Source organism: Rhinopithecus bieti, unplaced genomic scaffold (genome assembly GCF_001698545.2).
Source record: "Rhinopithecus bieti isolate Rb0 unplaced genomic scaffold, ASM169854v2 scaffold_13262, whole genome shotgun sequence".
Lineage (NCBI taxonomy): Eukaryota > Metazoa > Chordata > Mammalia > Primates > Cercopithecidae > Rhinopithecus > Rhinopithecus bieti.
This window is the reverse complement of record NW_016808004.1, coordinates 1,922,521-1,944,845: the sequence shown is the minus strand read 5'-3', so window position 1 is coordinate 1,944,845 and position 22,325 is coordinate 1,922,521.

Sequence of the window (22,325 nt, the reverse complement as noted above, 5' to 3'; positions counted from 1 at the left end):
AACCCTTACTTGACAAATTCACTTGATTTTTGATTAGGTAATCTCCAGTTGTGGTTTTAGGGATGTTTCATAGCCTAAGGCGCCAGGTTTGTGTGCCCCATGTGTTTCGTCCTTCGGTGTTACTGACAAATGCTTGTATGGCATTCTTAATTCCTGATTACACAAGACTGTCTCAATACCTTTGGTCATTAGGCTGATCCCATTCAGCTTTCAAGTAATCCTGCTTATCTGACTATATAGAAGTCAAAATAACACGATGCTTCTGAAGGCTGTAGCAGATTCTCCAGGTGTTGCTCTGCACCTTGACCTTTGGGAGCCTTGGCTCTAATGATCGCCTATCTGGGAGGGGGGGCCCTTAACCTCCTGCTGTAGGTTACCAACCTGCTGGCTGCTCAAGTCTCCTTGAGATGGGGGCAGCAGCTGCCACTGTCCCCCAGCCACGGTGACCTGCAGGACCTGATTCCACGACCCAGAGGTCTGGTTGCCACAGTGCGCCTCACAGGGTGACACAATTGCCTATTTTACATACTGTTCTGCACTTTCCTTTTTTCGCTTAAGGATATAGAGATATTTTTTCCATATCAGTTCAGAAAAGCTTCCTTATTCTTTGATACAAATGTACAGTGGTTCATTGTATGGATGAAACATATTTTTACCAGTTCCCTAATGATGGTTGTTTCCTTTGCTGTTATAAACAATGCTATAATGAATAACCTTGCACAGATGTCATTTCATACATCTGTAATATCTGAGGATACATTCCTAGATGTGGACTTGCTAGATTAAGTGGTATGTATGTTTTTAATTTTTACAAGTATAGCCAAATTGCTCTTGATCAGAGTTCTACAAATGTATACATCTACCAGCAAAGTATGAGAGTGCCTGTTCCTCATCAGTTTCACCAACACAGTGTTAGCAAACTTTAAAACTTCTGTTAATCTGATAATGTGAAATGGCATCTTAGTATTTCTCTTATCATGTGAGTTTTTAAAAAGATTTTCAAGATCTTTTTCTATTTTCTTTTCTGTGATTTGTCTGGGGAATTTGTCCTTTTTTTTAATGTTCCTCACTTATAACCTTTGGCAAGACACAAAAACAAAAAACTGGCCGGGCGCGGTGGCTCACGCCTGTAATCCCAGCACTTTGGGAGGCCGACGCGGGCGAATCACGAGGTCAGGAGATCGAGACCATCCTGGCTAACACGGTAAAACCCTGTCTCTACTAAAAACACAAAAAATTAGCCAGGTGTGGTGGCGGGCACCTGTAGTCCCAGCTACTCGGGAAGCTCAGGCAGGAGAATGGCGTGAACCCGGGAGGCGGAGCTTGCAGTGAGCTGAGAACGCGCCACTACACTCCAGCCTGGGTGACAGAGCAAGACTCCGTCTCAAAAAAAAAAAAAAAAACCTTAAAGGAAACGATGAATAAATGTAACAACATTCAAATCACAAACTTCTATATGATAAACAATACCATGAAATGTTAAAAGATATAACAGGGAAAAAAAAAATCTGTGCAACCTGTGTCCCAATACAACTTGCAGCTGAACTTCCAAAAGAAGGGAAAAGGCCGGAATTCTGACTGTCCACTGGCTCTCACCATCTTTATAGCTTGTAAGGAGGTGCTTGTACCACATGACTCCCTGGATCCTCACGGAAGCCCTCTGAAGTGGGTGTTATCATCTCACAGATGCAGACTCTAGGCTCAGAGAGGGTAAGTGACCTGCCCTAGGTCACACAGCTGGGGAGAAGAGATTAGGTGGTATGCTTCCAGCACACCACAGCTGCCTGAGCTCCCACTCTGGCTCTGCCTACACCTATGCAACCTCGGGCAGGTCTCTTGTCCCTCCACTTCAGGCATCTTATCTGTACAGCGGGTGTGTTTTTCTCCATTGTTGTCAGCTCTAGAGCACTGCTGTGGAGATGGTGGCAGAGGGCGGATTAAAGTGTGGGGCGGGATTCAAAGGGGCACACTGTGGAGGTGTGTCCACAGTAGAGGTGGTGAGTATAAGTGCACGTGTTGTGTGTACAGAAAGAATATTTCTGCAAGCTGGGGAGCTCATGGGCTCTCCCAACAAGTCACTTCCCTCCAAGAGCCCTCTTGTGGCGCCTTCATCCCCGTGAGGCCCTGTGGGGTGAGGACAATGCTTAGCCCTAAAGGAGGGTGGCCATTTGCAGCAGCTCTCAATGAGGCTGATATTCTGGGGCAAGTAGGGACTCATATCTCATGGAGACTAACCCCAGAGTCCTGCCCTGTCAGGAGTCACCTTTCCATTCAGTCAGTTCTGGGGACAATCTGAGCAACTGACCTCATCATGGACTGGAGGGCAGTGAACTGTAGTGGGACCCATGTGTTCCAGCCACATAGGCCTGCTGGGCAGATGTCCCCAGGGCCAGGCTGAGGCCGGGCAGGAATAGGGAAAATGCCAGCTCCACACTCATTCTCCCCACACAGCATGACAAAGGAGCCTAGTTTGCCCAGCATGGGCACAGTACTTGACTGATGGTCAACTAACATTGGCCATCTCTGAGAAAGAGAGACAAAAAAAGCCCTGGATAAACAAATGTTGGAAGTTAAAATCTAAAACAAAACATAATCAAATAAAGATAATATTCTATAAATACAGTATAAGATTCCACAGTTTTAAGCAGACTGAGAAGGGTCTCCACTGTTGGCCTTAGTCCTGGGTTCTGTGCATGTACGTGTGGGTGTGTACATGTTGATGAGGGCTCCCCAGAGCATCTGCAACCATTGAGGCATCATGTGGTCAGGGGTAGGGTCAGGAGGAAGGACTTCAGGGACCTGCCCTAGGCCTTGTGGCTTTCTGAATGACAAGGGCTGAGCTCAGAGCAGGACCAGAGGCCCTATCCACCCACTTCCCCATGTTGAAACCAACTCCAAAGCAGAATTCCCCAGGCCTAGCCCCAGCACTGGAAGAGGAGCTGGGGGCGGCTTTCCCAGGCCTCCAGCCCAGGGCCTGGCCATCAGAGGAAGTGTTGGCAGAAGGGTCAACAGAAGCCTGGCCGGAAGAGGAGGAAGTCCTCCCAAGGACGGAAGTGGAGAGCAGGAGTCAAAAAGAGAGAAGAAAGGGGGACACGTCCTTGTTTCCATGGCCCAAGCAGAGAAGGAAGACACATGCACAAGCATAGATTCCCACAGCACAGATGGACCTTGAAAATAGAATGCTTCGTGAAAAAGGCCAGACACAAAAGACCACGTATATGATTCCATGTATATGAAATGTCCAGGATGGGGGAATCTATAGAGACAGAAAGTAGATCAGTGTTGACTTTGGGACTAGGGGACCTGGGGATGGGGGACTGATAGCTAAAGGGTGTGGGGTTTCTCTTTATGGCTACAAAAATGTTCTAAAATTGACTACGATGATGGTTACACATATCGTTGAATATACTAAAACCTATTCAATCATTCACTGTAAATGGGTGAATTGTATGGTGTGTGAATTACATTTCAATGACACTGTTAAAAAGAGGGAGCAGGGGCTGGGCATGGTGGTTCACTCCTGTAATCCTAGAACTTTGGGAGGCCAAGGTGGGTGTGGATCACGAGGTCAGGAGATCAAGACCATCCTGGCTAACACAGTGAAACCCCGTCTCTACTAAAATACAAAACTTAGCCGGGTGTGGTGGTGGGCGCCTGTAGTCCCAGCTACTCGGGAGGCTGAGGCAGGAGAATAGTGTGAACCTGGGAGGTGGAGCTTGCAGTGAGCTGAGATCACACCACTGTACTCCAGCCTGGGCAACAGAGCGAGACTCTGCCTCAAAAAAGAAAAAAAGGGAACAATTCCCATGGAGAGTGTTCCCATTGGGAGCAGTTGGAACAGGTCCTATTGGGGAGTGGGCAGAAGGGTACAGAAAGCCTAGTGGGGCAGGGAAGACCGAAGAAAAGAACAACTTCCATTGGTCCCTGAGGATGGGCAGTGTTTCTGTTGCCTTTCCAAGAAGAAATGGAGATCTCCTTCTCCCCCTTGCTCCTTCTTAACCCATGGGCATCATGTTAGGAGAACTGTAAATTCAGACCATAGAGAAAAATCCAGAAACCCAACTCGGGCTGGAGAAGTCCTAAGACCTGACACTGGTGAGAATGGAGACGCAGCACTTCCCATGGCCACAGAGAGGAGACCTGTGGTTGGCACCTCACCAGCCGGTGGCCTCATAGATCCCTGAGTGTCCCAGTGGTTGCCAACAGATTCTCATCAAATGTTTACTAAACATCGCCCATCCTCTGCTTTCAAACATAAGGCACAGGAAGATACAGGCCATGGCCCCAAGGAACTCCCAAGCCAGGCCTGGCACAAGGTCTGAATTTACCATAAAACACTTTTTTTTGGTAGAAGGGAGGGGTGTTGTGAAGCCTGCTGATTGAATCGTAGAATCTTAGATATTGAGAACAGCCTCTATTTTATGGGAGAATTAAGTTCAAGTTCTACCAGGTGTATGGCGTTGGGCCTTGCAGATCTGTCTGAACCTCAACAAAATGGGATAAGGAATCTACTCTGCCTTCATCAAGTCATCTAAGGCAAATAAATAAGTAATGCTAATTGGTAAATGCTATGCACACATTGGTTACACAATTAATAAACCATGCAGCATTATTTCATAATAGCCAAAGGTGGAACCAACCCAAATGTTCCTCAGTGAATGAATGGATAAACAAAATGTGGTATATGCATACAACAGAATATTATTCAGCCATAAAAAGAAATCAGGTTGGGCGTGGTGGCTCACACCTGTAGTGTCAGCTACTCGGGAGGCTGAGGTGGGAGGATCGCTTGAGCCCAGGAGATTGAAGCTGCAGCAAGCCAAGATCGTGCCACTGCACTCCAGCCTGCAGCCTGGGTGACAGAGGGAGACCTCAAAAAAAGAGAAATGAAATTCTGCTACAATATAGATGAAGCTTGAAAACATATATTAAGTGAAAGAAGCCAGTCACAAAAGGACAAATGTATGATGCCACTTATCTAAGGCACCTAAAGTTCATAGCGCCTGAAAGTAGAATCATAGTAATGAGGGGCTCAGGGGAGGGGAAATGGGAGTTATTGTTTGGTGGCTACAGAATTTCAGTTTGGGATGATGAAAAAGTTTTGAAAATGGGTGGTGGTGATGTTTGCATAATAGTGTGAGTGTACTTAATGCTTCTGAATGCTTTTTTTTGTGGTAAAATATAGATAACATAAAATTTACCATTTTAACCATTAAAATGTGTACCATTTTAACCATTTTTATTTTAGCATATTCTGAATTCATTGAACATACTAAAACCTATTTAATCATTCACTTTAAGTGGGTGAATTTATGGTGTGTGAACTATATTTCAATAACACTGTTAAAAAGAGGGAGCAGGCCGGGCGCGGTGGCTTGAGCCTGTAATCCCAGCACTTTGGGAGGCCGAGGCGGGCGGATCATGAGGTCAGGAGATCGAGACCATCCTGGCTAACACGGTGAAACCCCGTCTCTACTAAAAAAATACAAAAAACTAGCCAGGCAAGGTGGCGGGCACCTGTAGTCCCAGCTACTCGGGAGGCTGAGGCAGGAGAATGGCGTAAACCCGGGAGGCAGAGCTTGCAGTGAGCTGAGATCTGGCCACTGCACTCCAGCCTGGGTGGCAGAGCGAGACTCCATCTCAAAAAAAAAAAAAAAAAAAAAGGGAGTAATTCCCATGGAAAGTGAGGGACATTGGGAGCAGCTGGAACAGCTGGAACACTACTGGGGAGTGGGCAGAAGGGTACAGAAAGTCTAGTGGGGCAGGGAAGACCGAAGAAAAGAACAACTTCCATTGGTCCCTGAGGATGGGCAGTGTTTCTGTTGCCTTTCCAAGAAGAAATGGAGACCTCCTTCTGTAAATTCAGACCATAGAGAAAAATCCAGAAACCCAACTCAGGGGCTGAAGAGGTCCTAAGACCTGACACTGGTGAGAGAGAGGCAGCGCTTCCCACTGCCATAAAAATGGTTAAAATGGTAAATTTTATGTTATCTATATTTTACCACAATAAAAAAATTAATGAACTCAGACTTCAAGGAGATTAGGATGATATATCCTCGCTTGTGGCCTGGCTGGGATTAGAAGAAGAATAGTAAATGTTTATTAAATCCATACTGTGTTCGAAGCCTTTTGCCTCACGTTATCTCAGTTAATCCCCCAACAAGACTACAAAGTGGGCTTCCTTATCACTGCCACTCTACGAACCATTAAGCTGAGGCTCAGCAAATTTAGGTGCCTGTATCCTTCAGCCCTTGCTTTAGTCACCAAGCAAGGGAAGACTCAATTCAGTATATCTGAAACAATTAAAGGATTTATCTGCCTTGACAAAAAGTTAAAATGGAGCAGTTTGGGGGAGGTGATCTATTCTGCATCTCTCAATGAGATGCAATGAGGTTATTCCTTATTTCTTTCTAAAAGCAAAGAGTCTTTGGCTGGTGCGGTGGCTCACCCCTATAATCCCAACACTTTGGGTAAACCAAAGCAGGAGGATTTCTTAAGGCCAGGAGTTCAAGACCAGTCTGAGCAACAAAGCAAGACCCCCATCTCTACAAAAAATAGAAAAATTAGCCGAGTGGAGGCTGAGGCAGGAGGATCACTTGAGCCCAGGAGGTCAAGCCTGCAGTGAGCCATGAGCCATGATCACAGCACTGCACTCTGGCCTGGGTAAATGGAGCAAGAGCTTGTCTCCAAAAAAAAAAGTCTTTTTGAAAATAAAGAAAAGTGGCAGTCCAGAGACAATCGATATATTTCCTGTGGTCCTGGGGCAACCTGTTCTGAGTGGGAATGTGGTCAGGAAGAGGAGGGCACAACAGGAGCCACGCAGGGCCTTTGTTGCCTACAACCTGACCACTTTGAGATAATAGACCCCCAACTCCTGGAGTGGAAATTGCAACCTGTTGGGAGCAGAGACACCTGTGTTTAAGTCCTGGTTCAGCAAGTCAAGGCAGTCCTTTCACCTGTGGGCCTCGGTTTCTCCAGCTCTAGAATGATAAGCTCAAGGCTTCTTCTACGTTTCAAACTTAGGCATTTTGGCCTATACCTGGCATGGGGAATTGTTTGTTCAGAGCCAATTATTCTGTCTTGTTTTCTTGAGTAAAAAGTGAAGGGAAGCAAAATCAAACCCCATCCCTCTCAGACAACAGTCATATTCTCCCCACACTGCCATCTCCACCGGCTCTGGGGCAGTCCTGGGCAGTGGGAAGATGGTGTAGCTGTCTCCCACAATCCTGGTCCTGATGACTTGGAAACTGGAGGCATATCTGCTTCTGAGGACTCACAACAAACGCTGGGAAAGTGCTGAGCGAACCTGGCGCGCAACCCGTGCTCAGTAGTGGGTAGCAGTTGTGATGGCCCTGCCAACCCCCTGGTCCTGGTGGGAATTCTCTGCATGCCGGGCTGCCTTCTGGAGGCCTAGGAGCTCTGGCCCCGTCTGCCCTTTCCTCACTCCCAGGGATTTCCCCAGAAGGACATGTGGTAGCCTCAGGGGAGAGTAACTATCAGAGGGGGCCAACCCAGGGCAAAAAAACCCAGGATACCGGATCCCTGGCTGTCCATGGATGGTGTGAGGCCGGCCCTGCCAGCCACCCTGCCCTGGCCTTTCCTGGCCTCAGGCAGAGCACAGGCCACTCCTCACAGGCTCAGGTCTCACACCTCCTGATTCACTCCTCTGCTCAGGGCATCTTGCCCTGACCCCTCAGGCCTGATCAACACGAGGAGGTCTGTGACTATGACTTCAGGGTACAACTGTCCTCTTCACAGCCCTGCCCTGCTTCCTGACTCCTGCAATCCCAAAACTAGAACTTTTTCTCTTTGATGCTTCCCTGAACATAAAAATATTTTAAGCCTTCTCCGTCACAGGGAGTAGGATGGGAATGATTCAGGAAGGCTCCTTCCCAAGAGCAAGCTTCTGTGGGGCAAGCAAAGAAGGACACGTATCCAGGAAGTGCCCGGAGGTGGGCGGGAAGAAATACAAGTCACAGAAAGGGTTCCTGAGACCCGTCTGCCTCACAGTTGTGCCCAGGGCCAGATCTGAGTCTGCTCTTCTGACTTCCAGAGTGAAAAAATAGAATGCTCTTCAATGCTTCTCTTTTGTCAACTAAAAATCAGCAAAGTGCCAAAGAAGGTGCCTCAGACATTGGGGAGAGCGTGAACTTTGTGATGAGACAATCCTGATTCTCTTAGGACCTGGTTCTGTCACCAACTCCATATGCAATAGACAAGTGACTTCACGCTGTTAAGCCTCAGTTTCCTCCTCTGTTAGACTGGGCCTAATGAAACCTACCTTGAAATGCTGTTATCAGAATAAGTTGAGAGCATGAATGGGAGGTACCTAGCCCAATGCCTGTACATAGCAGGCCTGCACTAAAAGCTGGCTTCCTTTCTTCCTTCATCTCTCTTGTTCTCCAATCTGTCTGAATGGTGAATCACATGGTTCTTTAGTTGAAAGCAGCAGAAACTGACCAGGGCTAACTTAAAGAAGAAAAAAAACAAGTGTTAGGAATTTACCAGGTAATTCACCAAAGCCAAAGAAATGAACCAGCCTTGAGAAGGACAGTAACTAGGAGATCACAGGGAGGACAGGCTGGTGATTTGGAGACCAGCTCCTCACCTGCTGGTGGGCTCTGGCCATGGGCCTGGGTCCTTTATAAGGTGCACCCGGGGGCGGATGCTTGCTCTCAGGGAAAGCTTATCCTCTTTAACTCTCCAAGGTCTTCTCACTCCCAGGAGCCTGGGCTCTGAAGACTGTCAGGGTAAGGAGAGCCTTCACTAGTCTTGGACTGACCACAAACAAAACCCAAACCCTGCTTTCCAGGCCTGGACTCTGACCACTCAGCACATACTAATTCAGCCTGAAGCTTATGGGTGCCAGAGACCGAGGAGAAGGTTTGTTCTTAAAATATGTTTATTTATTTTTTGTGGAGAATTTTTTCTCATTATAAAAGACAAGATACTCAAAGAAAATTTGGAGAACAGAGAAACACACAAAATCCTCCAAATTTCCACAATTAACACTACTCAGACCTAACCACTAGTAATATTTTAGAATATATTCTTTATTTTTTCAACCCAGACACACAGACACACACACACACTTCCTAGCAACATGAGCTCATACTATCATAACATTGCAGTACATTTTTATTTTTTAATTTTATTTTATTATAATTTTTTTGGAGACGGAGTCTCGTTCTGTCACCCAGGCTGGAGTGCAATGGCGTGATCTTGGCTCACTGTAACCTCCGCCTCCCAGGTTCAAGTGATTCTCCCACCTCAGCCTCCCGAGTAGCTGGGACTACAGCACGCCACCACGCCCGGCTAATTTTTGTGTTGTGAGTAGAGATGGGGTTTCACCACGTTGGCCAGGCTGTGTAAATCGAACTCCTGTGTGGTCAGATTTATTGATGTGTAAGGTGGAGGGACCGTTCTGCCCACTTTCCCTTGCTGCCTGACAAGCTTTCATTTATATGATCTGAACCTCTCATATTTGTTTCCCAAAACCAACTGGGATGTCTCTGCCTCCTCTGGGTAAAGGATGTTTCTTGAGGTATAGGGCAGGGCCCAGAGTATAGTCCTAGCTGTCCATCCATGGGGCACAGCCAGGTGAAGAACCCTCTCCCCACACTGCCTGGGGTCACTGACCTCAAGTTCAAACCCTGCTTGGTGAAGATGATTCTGCTGATGATACCAACATTCAGGTCAGCCTCAGCTGTTCAAAGCATGTCTACCCACAGGCCATGCTGTAGCCAATGTGGTCAAGACCCGTCCCAGATAACCTGCTGGGAACCCCGCTCTGGACTCCAGCTTTGGTATTAGCCAGGGTGCTCAGAGCTCGGCCCAAGGCTCTCGGCGCAGTGGCTACTCTCTAGGCCTTGCTGTGGAGTAGCTATGACGGGGCAGCCCCCCTCAGCCTGCCAGGCCTGAGATCCTGGGGAAGGGAGGAAGGAAGTAAGGAAGCAAGAAAGGAAGGAAGGGAGGGACAAAAAAACTCAAGCAAATATTGGGGCTCGGAACACAATATTCCATAATATGGCGCTCTAGCACTCTGAATTATTTGAACTGGAAGGGATGGGAAGGGTCTCAGAAACCAAGTCTTCCTGACCCTCTCCTGCCTTCCTTTTTCTTTCCCTCCTTTCTCCTTACGCCATATTGCCTCTGAAGGAGGTCATAGAAACTAGAACTCCTCTCCCCAGTGCAAGCCATGGAACTTAGAGAGGCCACTCTAACCTTTTCCCATCTCCCTGGAAGACCCTCATATGACAGGAATCCTGCCTCTTAGGAAGGAAAGAACGCTACGCAGAGAGGCCATGGAGAATCTGAACAAGAGGCCTTGCTGGGTTCCACCTTCAGTCTATCACCATTAGAGCACACCCTCTTTCCAATCGCAATTCTACATGACTGGCTGTTCTTTATTGGACCTAAGCTTAAAAATACACATTTTCCCTTTGTCTCTGGGTCTTCATTTCTGAAGGCTCTTGCATCACGTAAAACTTAGGTTAAATAAATGTGTTATGCTTTTCTCTTGTTAATCTGTTTTTTGTCACGGGGGTATTGGCCGTGGACCTTGGAATGGGTGAGGAAAAGGTACTACACCTCTTTGCCCTACAAAAGCAGGCTGGCAAGTAGGATGGCCCAGCGCCTATTGCATGCCCAGCGTCTTCACTCGGGCAGCTCCATGCGTGGTCTAAACAACCTCGCACTTTTCACTTCCCCACTTCAGGGATGAGGTAGCTGAGGCTCAAAGGGGCAGGTTATTCACCTTAAATCACTCAGCTGGCAAGTGGAAGAAATGGTGTTTGAAACCACAATCTGTTGCAGCCTCCCAGATGGGTACCTGCCCACCAGAAGGTCTTCTGCCTAGTGTTCCATTATTGGAATGCTAAGCAGGTGGAAGTTATTTATATCCTATGGCTCAAGGTCATCACTAAGGCCTGATTTTTCACACATGTCTGCAATTCAAATTGTAACCTCTGGGCCGGGCATGGTGGCTCATGTCTGTAATCCCAGCACTTTGGAAGGCTGAGGCAGGTGGATCATTTGAGGTCAGGAGTTTGAGACCAGCCTGGTCAACATAGTGAAACCCTGTCTCTGCTAAAAATACAAAAATTAGCCGGGCGTGGTAGCCTGTAATCCCAGCTACTTGGGAGGCTGAGGCAGGAGAATCGCTTGAGCCTGGGAGGTGGAGGTTGCAGTGTGCTGAGACCACTCCACTACACTCCTGTCTGAACAGCAGAGTGAGACCCTGTCAAAAAAAAAAAAAAAAAAAGTAACCTCTTAAGCTCTCTCCTTAGTTTCTGGGAAAATGAGTGGGGAACTCATTCACATTGGAATTCAAATATAGGTTAATAATATCCTCTTTCCCAGGGTGCTCCAAGATGTGGACCCAAGTCTCACCTTTCTGTATCTCCCTCACAGCCAGTCATGACCATGTGATGGCCTCGGACCGTAGAAAGTAGTTTAACTGAACTGTTTCTTTTGGGAATTTCCCCTAAAGCTGAGGCATTTCTCTGTAAGTCTTACTGGAAAGTTCCCAAGAGCCTCCTTCCCTACCCCTTCTACCTGGTTGGCTCCAGGTCAGACCAGAGGTCAAGGCAGGGATGCAGCACTAGTCTGCCTTAGTATTCTGCCCCTCCCATCTCCAACTTGTCTCTGTGGCATCTGCACGGGTTCTGTGATCCTTGAGGCCAGGAGATGGGGGAAATGGTTGGTGTGAGGTGGGGATGGTGAGACTCTTTGCCAGCCTTGTTCTAAGGAGCAGGAGTTAAAGGTACCTTATCACCCAGCCAGGCCCTGTTGTTGATTCTAGTGGTAGGAATGGGAATGGAAATAAGAGATCCTTCCAAAAGCACTGTGGATCTCCCCGGGACCGCTGCCATGGAACTCATCCCAGGTCTCCAGGCTTGAGCAGGGAGGGGGAATTCAGGCTTTGGATTCTGGCAGACTGGATTTGAATCCTGGCACTGCCACTTGCCACCGAGTGCTTTAGGGGAGGTGACCTAATCTCTCTGAGCCTCAGCTTCCTCATCATAAAAGGAGAACACTATCCCAAATAGGCAAGAAACTGAGAGATTCCAGCAACCCTGTGGCAACTTCAGGAACTGGTGCTGTCTGCCCAGAGTGGTGTCAACCAGCTCTCTCTACTGGGTGAGAGTGGTGAGTGGACCCTTAGGTGTGACCAGTTAGACCTGGCGCATAGTAGGTGTTCAATAACTAGGAATTCCTTTTTCCCCCTGCTTCTGTGAGGTCACCTTCTCCATTTGTCACTCCCTTTCCCATGTGTTCCTGGATGCCCCCTGTTCTTCTCTGCCCTCAGCCACAAACTCATCTGGCCGCTAAGGGTCTGAGGCTTGCACCCCAAGGGAGCCTGGATTCCTAATTGCAGAAACCCTTCCTTCTGTGTTTGCCTCAGGAGGCATGCCACTGAGAGCCTCAGGATGGCTGAGAGATAACTCACTTCCGATCAAGGAACATGTCTAAATGTACATTTAAAAAACCATACTTGGTGGGCGGGGTGGCTCACGCCTGTAATCCCAGCACTTGGGAGGCTGAGGTGAGCGGATTGCCTGAGGTCAGAAGTTCGAGCCCAGACTGGCCAACATGGTGAAACCCATCTCTACTAAAAATACAAAAGATTAGCTAGGCATAGTGGCGGGCACCTATAATCCCAGCTACTTGGGAGGGTGAGGCAGGAGAATCACTTGAACCCAGGAGGTGGAGGTTGCCGTGAGCCGAGATCACGCCACTGTACTCCAGACAGGGCGACAGAGTGAGACTCTGTCTCAAAAAAACAAAAACAAAGCAAAAACAAAAACAAAAGCATACTTATGCCAGGCACAGTGGCTCACACCTGTAATCCTAGTACTTTGAGAGGTTGAAGCAGGAGGGTTGCTTGAGCTCAGGAGTTTGAGACCAGCCTGGGCAAACTGGCAAAACCTCGTCTCTACAAAAAACACAAAAAATTAGCCAGGCCGGGTGGCACACACCTGTAGTACCAACTACTCAGGAGGCTGAGGTAGGAGAATCACTTGAGCCCAGGAAGTTGAGGCTACAGTGAGCTGAGATCACGCCATTGCACTCCAGCCTGTGTGATGGAAGTGAGACCCCGTCTCAAAAAAGTAAATAAATAAATAAAAATAAATTAAAAACCATACTTAGCAAATAACTGCAAGTCTACATACTGAAATAGTAACAGTGGCATTGTATGTATGCTGTGGGTCCATAAAAATATATGCTGTATATACATACATCTGCAGGACTTTATTGTCTTTATGTACATTAATGTATTTTTCAATGAACATGTATTATATTTATAATAAAAAAGAAAATAGCCAGGTGCAGTGGCTCATGCTTGTAATCCCAGCACTTTGGGAGTCAGAGGCAGGCAGATCACTTGAGGTCAGGAGTTCAAGACCAGCCTGGCCAACATGGTGAAACCCCATCTCTACTAAAAACACAAAAATTAGCCAGGCGTGGTGTCACGTGCCTGTAGTCCCAGCTACACAGGAGGCTGAGACGGGAGGATCACTTGAGCCCAGGAGGTCAAGGCTGCAGTGAGTGATATTTGCACCACAGCACTCCAGCTTGGGTGACAGAACAAGACCCTGTCTCAATAAATAGATTAATAAATAAATAAAATAAATAAAGTACTGAAATCTGTATTGGCAGGTGCATCAAGATGTAGAAACTCTCCTTGCTCATTTTGGTTCTGTGAACTTCCAAGTACCTTTGAGAACCCCCAAAGAATCTGACTGGGTTTCTTTCCTTTCAACTTAACCCATTTTCTAAATACTGTGCATCTCGGCTCTGGGCTAAGGCACTTGGATTGTGCTGAAGAAGTCATCATCGCCATCCTTGAGTGACTGGACAGATGAAGTAAGGAAATCAAAGCCTTTTAGTGGATGGTATTTCGAGATGAAGGAATTCCATACAGGAAGGAAAAATGTAGAGCGAGGCTTCCCAGCTGGGCAAAGGACCCTCACAGACTGTAACCTGGGTCCCCCAGTGTCCTCTCAAGTTTTGCCTAGGATTGGGGTTCCCAGGTGTTCTGTGGGGGGACTCAGGCCCCATAAGGGCAGCTCTCTGAAGAGGTCCACTTGTCCCTACTGACTCTGAGGGCACAGCTGCTGAGATCTGCGGTGGGCATTTTGGGAGCTGCCTCTAGGCTACCCATCTCTTGATGTACTCCCTAAGCATTCCTGGAGTCTGGCTGGGGGCTGGCCCTAAGGAGCCCACCCCTGCCTGTGCAGAGCTGCTCCTGGCCCAGGGGAGAGTGAATGTATTGTGCTCAGGCCTCAGTAAGAGGCAGCCGTGGCAACCAGAATCCTGAGGGAGGGTGTGCCTGGAAGGTCCCCTGTGGACTCAACCAGCTGCTGTCCTTATCACCAAGGGTTAGTTTGGACACTAGCTGCTCCCTGCTACCAACAAGAGATCAAAGAATCATGTCTAGGACATAGAGTCCAGAGACCTGGGCTCTAGTCCTGGCCCTGCCACTAATTCTCGGGGCAAACTTGGTCATATTTGTTACCTCATGTGTGCCAGACATTGTGCAAGATACTTTACACACTTCAGGCCGGGCATGGTGGCTCACACCTGTAACCCCAGCACTTTGGGAGGCTGAAGCAAGTGGATCACCTGAAGTCAGGAGTTCAAGATCAGCCTGACCAACATAGTGAAACCCTGTTTGTACTAAAAATACAAAAATTAGCTGGGCATAGTGGCACGCACCTGTAAACCCAGCTACTCGGGAGACTGAGGCAGGAGAATTGTTTGAACTCAGGATGTGGAGGTTGCGCCACTGTACTCCAGCCTGGACAACAGAGGAGACCGCCATCCTCAAAAAAAAAAAAAGATACTTCACACTGTTTTTTTTTTTTTGTTTGAGACGGAGTCTCGCTCTGTCGCCCGGCTGGATGCAGAATGGCCGATTCTCAGCTCACTGCAAGCTTCCGGCTCCCAGGTTACCCCATTCTCCTGGCTCAGCCTCGCCGAGTAGCTGGGACTACAGCTGCCCGCCCACCACTCGCGCGGCTTAGATTTCTGACATTGTAGTCAGAGCAGGGGTTTCACCGGTTAGTCCAGGATGGTCTCGAACTCCTGACCTCGTGATCCGCACTGCCGTCTCGGATCCAAGAGTGCTGGGATTACAGTGCTGGGATTACAGGGTTGAGCCACCGCACCCGGCCTTTATACACTTTTTTAAAAAAGCATTTTCTCTCTTATCTCCTCTGTCTCTGGCCCTCCCATCTCTTCATCCTGCAAAGAGGCTGGGCTTGGTGAAAGGAGGAGGCAGGAAGGAAGCCCTTTGGCTAAACAAGCCTACGCCGTGCCCCACCCCTACCCTAGGGGCATATAATCATTGCCAGCAGAGCCACCAGGCCCAGGGGTTCCCCACTCTTTATGGTTGGGTTTGCATCGAGGTTTCTGGTTCCTGGGGGGTTCTGGCTGCAGAGTGGCCCCATTGGATGCTCTCAGATGCCCCCTCCCACCCACCTGCAATGGCCCCAGTCCACATACTGTGGGCTGTTTTTATTCTTTCCTGCTCTCCTCTCCTCTCATCTTCTCCCCTCCCTTCCTCTCTCTTTTTTCCTGTCTTTCTCTCTCTTTCCCTTTCACCAGCTGGGGCTAGAAAATCAACTTAAGGAGGAAAATACAAATAAAGGGCCTTCCTCAGGGAAAACCCTGATCACAGGAGACTCTGTGCCTGGAGCCTGTTTTCTGCCGGCTGTCAGGGATTCTGTAAGATTGGCCTCTCCCAGCCGGGAGCTCCCCAAAGCCAGGCTCCTTCTCCCTGCCGCTGCCCTTTGGCTTGGAGAGTGGGGACCTGCAAGTCCTGCCTCCTCCGCTTGATCAGGAGGACACAGCCTCTTGGGATTCTGAGGGTGAGCACTCCCTGTAGGGCCATCACTCTTTCCTGTTTATTACTTCACCATCCTCACAACAACCCTGTGTCGGCAGAGAGGGTTCAATGGCACACAGTTCCATGACCATTTGACCGATGAGAAAACTGAGGTCACACAGCTACTAAGAGACAGGCCTTCCATCTCTGAGTCCTGGCACTTTGCTTAGGTGAGTAACTTCAGCCATTGATCTGGTCATTCTGTGCCTCTCTCTTCAACCTCCCTGAGGTTCTGTTGCTGAAGCTGTCTGAATTGGGAATGCAGCCTGGCGTCATGGGCTTCCTAGGTTCCTGCCAGAAGCACCCAGGCTAGCTTTACTGCAGGAATGGGAGCTCCCCTCTGCTCCATTTCTGCTAACAAGAATGCCTCAGATAGGTTGGGCACAGTGGCTCATGACTATAATCCCAGCACTTTGGGAGGCAGAGGAGGGCAGATCACTTGAGGTCAGGAGTTTGAGACCAGCCTGGCCAACATGGCGAAACCCTGTCTCTACTAAAAATGCAAAACTTAGCTGGGCGTGGTGGCGCATGCACTTGTAATCCCACCTACTCGGGAGGCTGAGGCAGGAGAATCGCTTGAACCCAGGAGGTGGAGGTTGCAGTAAGCGGGGATTGTGCCACTGCACTCCAGCCTGGGCAACAGAGCAAGACTCCATCTCAAAAAAAAAAAAAAAAAAAAGCCTCAGCTGCAACTAGAAACCTGTGGGTGTCAGAAATTACTTACCAACCACTTGCTCATGCCCCACTATACCCTAAGGCAGAAACAAGTGTTCCCCGGGATGCTTGTGGTGGGAGGTTGGCAGTAGGTCCCTGGAACTGGGGCCTGTTGCAGCCCCTGGGACCAGGTGAATCAAGGGAGTCAAACACTTCTGTTCCACTTCCAGATAAGATAAAGGTTTCACTTTCTCCTCGCTGGGGAAAGAGCTGACCTTGCCAGGTGACAAAAATGCTAATGAGGCCCCAAGAGAACACCTGCCTGGTAGAAAGGGTACTGAGCTTGGAGTCACAGTGCGCTCTGCTCATTTCTAGAGGAGTGAACTTGGGCAAATACGGTTGCCACTGCGCCTGTCTTGTAAGTTGCTGGGAGGGGTGACGAGGCAATGCTGCAATGCTTTTGGCCTTAGAAAGATGCTCACAATATGTTGGTATGAAAAAACAGATTACAAAAAAGGCCCCCGTTGCTGTGAAATATAGAAAAATAGCCAAGAGCCGTATACTACTATGCTAACAGCACTTATTCTGGGTGATAGGATCATGAGTGTATTGTTTTTCCCTCTTCACTTATCTATATTTTTAATTTTTTCTACAGTAAATATATATTATATAATTATTAGCTACTGCCACAGTAATAATGCATAACAGACCAGCCCCAAGTCTTAGTAGATTACAACACAAGGATTTATTCTCAAGCTCACAGGTCTGCAGATCAACTGCAATTTGACTGACTTAGGTTGGGCATGGAAGAGCTGCTCTGTCTCAGCCTGGCTTCTCAGTACAGGTCAGGCTGTATGCCCCACGTGCCTTCATTCTGGGGCTCTGGCTGAAGGGGCAACAGCTATAAAAGCTTGCTTCGCTTCGCCTTCTAGCTTGTCAGAGTCCAAGAGACAAGCCAAAATGCACAAGCACATATAAAACCTCTGTTTACCTCATTTCCTAACATTTCATTGGCTAAAGCAAGTCCTATGGCCAAGCCCAACACCAATGGGGCAGGGAAGTATATGCCACCCACAGTGGGAGTGGGAGGGGAGTGAGTATATGCTGAGTACTAACCCAGTTTGTTGTTATTACTTGTATAATAAAGCAAACATGATGTGCTTTATGTTTTTATGTTCCCCACTAGAGAGTATCCTACGGGGCTCCCCAAGGTTAAGAAAGTGGGGCCATTGTAGAATTTTATAGTTAGAGGATAGAATTAATGTGTTTTGTTTGTTTGTTTATTTGTTTGAAACAGGGTCTCACTCTATCACCCAGGCTGGAGTGCAGTGGCACAATCCTGGCTCACCACAACCTCTACTTCCCAGGCTCAAATGATCCTCCCATCTTAGCCTCCCAAGTAACTGGGACTACAGGTGTGCACCCCCACACCCAGCTAAGTTTTTGTGTTGTTGGTAGAGATTGGGTTTTGCCATGATGCCCAGGCTGGTCTGGAACTCCTGAGCTCAGAGCTCCACCCACCTCGGCCTCCCAAAGTGCTGGGATTATAGGCATGAGCCACTGCACCCAGCCCTGAGGCTAGAAATAATGTGAAAGGGGTAGGCTGACCCTCTCTTCCTTCTTCTCCGTTGCTTTAAGATAACCAGATACGACCATTTATGGCACCTACAGGCTCATAAAGGAAGTTGGAAAACACCCACACAAGCTCATGGGCCATTCTCGCCAGAGGCCTAGGACCTTGCTAGTTCCCATCCAGATCCATCTGAATTCACTTCCTGCTGACTTCCTTTCTCTTGACTTCTCTCAGTTCATCCAGTCATTCATTCAAGTTCTATTTATTCAGCATCTACTATGTGCTGGCACTCTTGTAGCCCTGGGGTTATGTTGGTGAACAAGGCAAGTGTTGATGAACAAGGAAGTCTTTCCTCACAGGGATTACATTCTAGTGGGGAAGCGAGGTGGGTGCCCTGTAGGGGAGAAATGCTAATATCAAGTAGTGTGAATGCTAAGAAGCAAGTAAGATGGGAGAGTGCAACAGAGTGACAGGGCGAGGGATGGCTACTGTGGATGGTGAGGTCAGGAAAGGCTTCACTGAAGAAGTGCTGTTGGAAGTTATTGGAAGATGCTTCTTAGGAACTGATGTTTATGTCTGGGCTTTCCAGACCTTGACTCTTAGTCCCTCTAAAGAATTTGGCTTGGGTTTTCCCTACTGTTCGCTCTCCACTTTGGCCTGCTGTGGAGAGCTCTCCTGTCCTAGCTATCTTCCAACCAGCTTTCCGCTGGCTGCCTGGTGCCCAACTGGCTTAGCCAGTCCTCAACAAAGAGAAGACTCAAAAAACCCTATTAGATCAAGCCAATCACTTACTGCACTCCTATTGTGTACCAAGCTAGTAGGCATTTATTGAGAACTTTCTGTAAACCAAACCAATAGGTATTTATTGAGCATCTATTGGATGCCAGATCAACAGTCATTTATTGAGTGCTTACTGCATATCCAAACCAACAAGTGTTGATTTACTGTGTTCCTGGAACTGAGAACACAAATCTATTGCTCTCTAGAAACTTGCAATCAAGTTGTGAAGGCAAATGTTACACAAATGCAGACCTCTAGCTATAAAAGGCAGGACTTGTCACTATAAGTGCCATGTTGTACAGAACAGCGTCCCGGGAAGCTAGAGACAGCCTAGAGGCCATTGTGGAATGGGGTAGCCACAGACGGCTTCATGGAGGAGGTGAAAATTGAACTGGGCTTTAAGGGATGGATAGGATTTAGATAGAAAAGAAAAATAGGGGCGGGCCACAGTGGCTCACTCCTGTAATCCCAGCACTTTGGGAGGCTGAGGCAGGGAGATCACTTGAGCCCAGGAGTTTGAAACCAGCCTGGGCAACATGGCGAGACCCCGTTTCTACAAAAACTACACAAATTAGCCAGGTGTGGTGACATGTGCCTGTAATCCCAACTACTCAGGAGGTTCAGTTGGGAGGATCACCTGAGCTCAGGAGACTGAGGTTACAGTGAGCCATGTTTGCACCACTGCACTCCAGCCTGGGCAACAGAGTAAGACCTCGTTTTAAAAAGAAAAGAAAAGAAAAGAAAAGAAAAGAAAAGAAAAGAAAAGAAAAGAAAAATAGGGACTAGGGTAGCATGGCCCAGACCTGGGGGCAGTTGTGCTTTGGTTACAGTGAGCCATGTTTGCACCACTGCACTCCAGCCTGGGCAACAGAGTAAGACCCCGTCTTAAAAAAAAAGAAAAGAAAAGAAAAATAGGGACTAGGGTAGCATGGCCCAGACCTGGGGGCAGTTGTGCTTTGGAACCCTCGGATAGAATTCTGAGCAGTCATCATTTGGGCCTGCTGTCCTCTCCTTTCTGGTTTGTCAGCATTCCTGTAACAGCCAGTTACGCTATGACCCCTTTCTTCTAGGCCATGGCTGGATTCCTTGGCAGTCACAATTTGCCTGAACAATCCAGGGCTGACATAATCTGGCTAATGTCAGAATAGGCTGCCTTGCAGAAAGGTGTTTGTGATGCTCTAAGTGGATAAGGGCATAAAAACCACGAAGGTTGGCCTCAGGATATCCAAGTGCAGTGTGTTTTTTAGTCCAGGTGTTCTCGCCTCTCCTCCCAGGAGTCCTTAAAAACACTCACGTTTGGCCGGGCACGATGGCTCATGCCTGTAATCCCAGCACTTTGGGAGGCCGAGGTGGGTGGATCACCTGAGGTTAGGAGTTCGAGACCAGCGTGGCCAACATGGAGAAACCCCGTCTCTACTAAAAATATAAAAAAGTAGCCAGGCATGGTGGCACAAGCCTGTAGTCCCAGCTACTTGGGAAGCTGAGGCAGGAGAATCGCTTGAACCCAGGAGGCAGAGGTTGCAGTGAGCCGAAATTGCTCCACTGCATTCCAGCCTGGGTGATAGAATGAGCCTCCATCTCAAAACAAAACAAAACAAAACAAAACAAAAAAACAAAACACTCATGTTCATTTCTTCAGCCTGGATCCTTGAGACTGCAGCCTGGGCTATTTAGAATTCATAGATTCAAGATATGGACTCAGTGGCCTCTTTATATATTTTTGAAAGCAGGAATAATTTTATATCATTATTTTATTGCTTTGATGATTAATAATATTCATATTATTAACCACGTTATAAGTTCAGATTTTCTGCTTTCCAGAAACCGGTCATGAGAAAATCTGAACTTGTAAAATGACTTCATTAAGGATAATCATTTTTTCACACTAAAAATATTTATCCAGTAACACTCTGTATAGTCTGGGTCTGGGGGGAAAAAGGGAATAAGCCATAGATTCAGGAGTTTTTGAGATAGGGAGTCCCTCTATCCCTTGACTATAAAGCTTAATTCGATTTGAGGAAAGACCTGTTTATACAGCTTTTCAGGAAGCTTGCTCCTGCTCCTAGTTGGGGGTGTCTGTACCATCTGTAGGGTTACTTTCTATTTCATTTATTTTCAGGTCACAAAGTCTGCGCAGCACTCAGGAAGCTTGGAACATTGTCATTGTGGAGGGAATTGTTCAGACCTGAGGCAAAATAAAAACTGAAAGTGAAGGCCAGGTGTGGTGGCTCATGCCTGTAATCCCAGCACTTTGGGAGGCCAAGGTGGGTGGATCACTTGAGGTCAGTTCAAGACCAGCCTGGCCTACATGAAACCCCGCCTCTACTAAAAATACAAAAATTAACCAGGCATAGTGGTATGTGCCTGTAATCCCAACTACTCAGGAGGGTGAGGCAGGAGGATCGCTTGAACCCAGGAGGCGGAGGTTGCAGTGAGCGGAGATCACGCCACTGCATTCCAGCCTGGGCAACAGAGTGAGACTCTGTCTAAACAAAAAAAAACCTAAAACTGAGAGGCAGGTGTAAAACAGGCTTGAGGATTCATTTCAAGATATAAATAAACCTACGCAGACTTTCTTCCCCACTGGAGTCCCAGGGAAATGTGAGAAGCAGCCAGGCAGGCACAAAGAGATCCCTGAGATTCCAGAGGCAGCTGGTTACTCCCTCTGGAAGGAAGCAAGGGAGGTGTGAGGAGGGAGGGCTAAGGAGTTCTGTCCTGTGCTGTTTAAAGAAAACCAGACAGCAGCTCACATTAGTCCCTGACGTTTCCATGTCACGGCAGGTGGCACATGGTGCAGAAGAAGCCCAGTCAGCTACCACTAGCCGTGTGGCTGTGTTAGCCCAGGTCTTCCAAGTAGCAGACACCAAGATAGGGTTAGACTGCAGGAGATTATTCGGTAAGTGTGCAAAACTAGAGAGGGAGCTGGCAAGGCTGAGAGAGCCATCAGACTTCAATGCAGGTCTGACCCATGTGATGGAGAAGGGGAAGGAAGGAAGTTTACATCAAAGTATCTTACACTGTGGTGCAGTTCTAAGAAAGGTCAAAACAAGGCCAGTGGATGAGGGGGGTCCTTGAGCTAAAGATTTCCTTCAGAGCAGTGCCCTCAATCTCAACTTCCAGGTCTGCCTTAGTATCCCCATAGGTGGATACTAGTGGGAAGTATGGCCTCAGGGCAAACACCTCAGGCAACTTATCTGAGTTTTGGTTTCCTCAATTATAAAGTGAAGGTTTTTGAGAGGATTATATAAAATGGCATATTTAAATTAAAGTGTTTATGGCTGGGGTGCTGTGGCTCATCCCTGTAACCCCAGCACTTTGGGAGGCTAAGGCAGGCAGATCACGAGGTCAGGAGATCGAGACCATCCTGGCTAACACAGTGAAACCCCATCTCTACTAAAAATACAAAAAAATTAGCCAGGCATGCTG